Source organism: Pundamilia nyererei, unplaced genomic scaffold, assembly GCF_000239375.1.
Source record: "Pundamilia nyererei isolate P.nyererei 1_Seehausen unplaced genomic scaffold, PunNye1.0 scaffold00001, whole genome shotgun sequence".
In the NCBI taxonomy this organism is placed as follows: domain Eukaryota; kingdom Metazoa; phylum Chordata; class Actinopteri; order Cichliformes; family Cichlidae; genus Pundamilia; species Pundamilia nyererei.
This window is the reverse complement of record NW_005187402.1, coordinates 215106-219125: the sequence shown is the minus strand read 5'-3', so window position 1 is coordinate 219125 and position 4020 is coordinate 215106. Positions and strand designations below refer to the sequence as shown.

The 4020-nt window shown below is 45.6% G+C and overlaps 1 protein-coding gene across 2 annotated transcripts in view; it reads left to right on the top strand.

The window, feature by feature from the left end:
* The first annotated feature begins 871 nt into the window (after positions 1–871).
* arap3 (ArfGAP with RhoGAP domain, ankyrin repeat and PH domain 3) overlaps positions 872–4020 on the top strand; it is a 36833-nt gene continuing 33684 nt past the window's right edge. The window contains exon 1 of one of the 2 annotated variants that reach the window (XM_005719388.2): positions 872–1047. The gene's annotated coding sequence lies outside the window, so the exon portion shown is untranslated. The remainder of the gene's footprint in view (positions 1048–4020) is intronic. The other variant, XM_005719389.2, reaches the window with a different exon arrangement.

The following is a 4020-nucleotide window of genomic DNA, read 5'->3' as shown; positions in this document are numbered from 1 at the left end:
CAGATTGTTGTTTGGGCAGCAAGGAGGAAACTCCACCGCTGTCCAGCTCCTTAGTGCTGAGAGGACAGGACACAGTGTCCACGAGGACCTCTGAGCGCCCACGGGACAACTCCCTCATGTTGTGAAGTGACTGACTTACCTGCAGACGAGTGTACATGAAGCCATGAAACCCACAGAGCAACTGTGAAACCTAATTAATGCAAGTGGTTTATTTACCTGCTCATCTCACGTTTTACAGTTAAATAGCAGAAAGGCTGTTGAGCGACTGAAGCCCGAGGCCAGCATGAAGGGGTCTGTGATAAAACTCCTGATTAACTTCATTTTACAGCTTTAACATCTTCTTTATATTTTAGGAGCTTTTTCTTAAATCACAAATGCATAAAGATGATATCACAGTTTTCTTTTACATTACAGAAGCACGAACATGTTAATTCTGTATGATCAGAAGTGGAATGAACTGAGCATGTGCAGTTTAATCATTTTCCTGATGATCATAAATCAAAGCTGCGCTGGAGAGAACTGAGAGTTGACCTTCTTGCAATACATAGCTATATGAATATGTGCATTGTTCCTGACTACTTTTGTTGTCTTTTTTTATATGTATTAGTGAACATTTAAACGATTTTTAAGAAATAAAGAAATTAATAATAAGAAACAATCAGAATAATAATGATAATAATAATAACAGGTTTAAACAGAGCAGGTGAGAACAGCTGTACTTTGCTCAGGTTTTTAATGCAAACGCCTTAAAGCACGTTTAAAAAGAACGAAGACATGAACATGAACCTTTACTGATGATCTGGAGAACTTACGGATCAATGCCAGCAAGTGGATCTGGAGACACAGTCTGACCGGAAGCTGTACTTCCTTGGGACTTTTATTGTGAAAGTGAGCAGAGGTTGTGCCCGCAGTGGTCGCTTGTAGCTTACCGTAGCTGCTCAGAGTTTCTCCTCCCGGCGCACTGAGAGCCGCGCGCACTACTTACCGGACTGAACCGAGCACAGAGACCGGAACACAGAGCAGGAGGCAGGCAGAACCGGGTCGCAGGTAAGGCGCTCCCAGTCCTTCAGACTTTACTTAAACAGTCTCTCAGAGTCCCGCAGGAAGCGGCTCCTCCTGCCGCGGAGCCGCGCACAGTCCGCGGGTCCGACCCCGCCACAGGTTCGAGTCTCTGAGGGTCTGGATTCACACAAGGGGTCTGAGGGGATCCAGACTGGAGTCAGAGTAAATTAGTGTGAGGGACAGCAGGACTTCTCTTATGTTATTGTATTTTTACACACCTCTGTTGCTGTGAAGCTCGCACACAAGAATTTCACTCGCATGTACCGTATCAGCGTACCTGCACATGTGACGTGACAATAAAAGTGATTTGATTTGACTCGAGCTTCTGATGTTAGTGGATCTCTGAGGTTTTGAAGGTCTAGGTTTGCTATCCTGGTCCTGGTTTTATGGTCCTGGCTCTGGTTTCAGGGTCCTGGTTCTGGTTTTAAGGTGATGCTGGTGTATTTGGTGCATGATCTGGTTTCAGGGTTCTAGTTCTGGTTTTAGGGTGTGTGCTGGGTTGTTGGAGTCCGTCTCTGCCTTCACTGGCTGCAGGACAACATCGTGATTGCTGACATCAGGATCACAGCTGATCTTGTCCTCTGAGCAACTTCATCATGACATCATCAGCTGGTCATTCATCAGTTCCTTTTCCTGTCTTTTGATTTCAGTTGATCAGCTGATAATCAATGAAAGGATTGATTTCTACAGCCGAGTGTTTGAGGTGTTAGTCTGTGAACACACACAGAGCAGCACCGTGTGTGTGTGTTGAGAAGAACAGAACAGGAAGGGAAAACTCCCTGTGATGTAACATCCTGTTTATCAACGTGTCATGGCCTCTGATTGGATGTTTTTGTGTTTTATTGTCCAGTTATTGCTCAGCATGTCTCTGCTTCGTAATTCTGTGTGTGAATATTTGTAAAATCATCACCCTGTGGGATTATATCTGATCTCTGACCTCAGCCTGGACCGCTATCTTTGACTCTGTGCTGATTCGTACCTCAGGTCTCTGATTAGAGTGAAGCGTCTCCTCGTTCGTCTCACTGTTTCAGGGCCCTGAGACGGGTTCAGGGGCAGAATGATGCTGAACGTGACACACAACAGGGTCAGAGGTCGGTGGAGCCCAGTTCCCCCGACAGCCATCAGTGTCAGAGAATAATCTTTGTTTTCCACAGAGGAAAGCAGGTTTCCTGATTTTAGAGCCATCTGTGAATGTCACACCTGGTGCCCACAGGTAGTCATGTGCGTTCCTTGGGCTTTAATAGTTACCTGCAGCCTCACACGATGTACACCACAAACTTTAACTGTTAATCCAGTCCAGTCAGTGATGATGCTCCAGGTCAGAGTTCAGGTTCACATCAGCCTGTCTGTAAAACACACCTGAATAAATCCTGTGCTCCACCTGAACACGCTGCTCTGCCCTGAGAACATGTTGCTCCGCCGGTTGGTCTGAAGGGCTGCTCCTGGTTGAGTTCTTAAATTCAGACATCTGTCTTCATAGACTCGCTCACTGAGTTCTGCTGTGATCCTGCACGTTTGGGATCTCCTGCATGTGGAGTTTGTGGTTAAATTGGGATTTCAGGTTTGGCTCAGTTTTGCCTTTCTGTGATCATGTGATGTATTTATCCTGAGAAGCTCGAACTGTGAAACTCCTGTTTATCTGATCACCTCCTGATGGCTCGCTTTGATTTCCAGGGAAGCTGTAAAATAGTTTTTTAGTGTAAGAGAAGCCTGTGTTTCTGCACACACTCAGTAAAACAGGAGGTCGCTCTGTGTGCAGAGGGCTTTTTAAACCTCAGCAGGTAAAACTGAATGCATCACGACATTCACTGCTCAGCTGACCAGTTTTCTTTTATTTAAATAAAGAATTAATCAGACTTTAGAGCTCAGAGGAAATCTATAGAGGTGTAGAATCAATAATAACCCAGTGTTCCCAGTGCGCATCAGTGTGTGGTTCCAGTCACAGCTCAGGAACAATCAGCCCTCTGTTTCACACAATAGAGGCTCACTGTTATTATACTGCCTCATTCGCCCACCCTCACTCTCCCAGCCTTCCTCTCTGCTGCTCCTCCTCATTACAGAGCAATGCCTCGGTCCGACATATCTGCAGCAAGCACAAACCTGCAGGCTCACAGAGAACCTGCAGGACCAGAGAGAACCTGTAGACTCAGAGAGAACCTGCAAAGAGAACCTGCAGGGCCAGAGACAACCAGCAGAGAGAACCTGTGGACTCACAGAGAACCTGTAGAATCAGAGAGAACCTGTAGGGGCAGAGAGAACCTGCAGAGAGAACCTCTAGAGGCAGAGAGAACCTTCAGAGAGAACCTGTGGACTCACAGAGAACCTGTAGAGTGAGAGAGAACCTGCAGGGCCAGAGAGAACCTGTAGACCCAGAGAGAAAGCATCGCAGCGGCTACAACCATTATCGTCTGCAAATTATGCCAGGCGGCAGTCATAGCAAAGAGATGAAGTACTTTTGAAATATGGGGAAAGCCAAAAACTGCGCTTCCTCCACTTTCGTAACATTGATTCCTTAATGTTGAATTCTCTCGCAGCTGCTCTATTCCCATGTTGTTGCAGTATATTAATAACTAACCTTGTATTGTGGATGAAAAATCTTAGTTGTTCTCCTGACTGAAGTTTGGCCCGTGTATAGTATCCTGCTATGCGATTGCATTTGTCCCTGACCACCAGAATCCCTCAAGGTTAACTTTTATCGAGTGGAAAAAACGTTGGCGTTCATCCTCCAGCTTCACTGTGCTAATGTTATGCTAACATACAGGGAGTGCAGAATTATTAGGCAAATGAGTATTTTGTCCACATCATCCTCTTCATGCATGTTGTCTTACTCCAAGCTGTATAGGCTCAAAAGCCTACTACCAATTAAGCATATTAGGTGATGTGCATCTCTGTAATGGGAAGGGGTGTGGTCTAATGACATCAACACCCTATATCAGGTGTGCATAATTATTAGGCAAC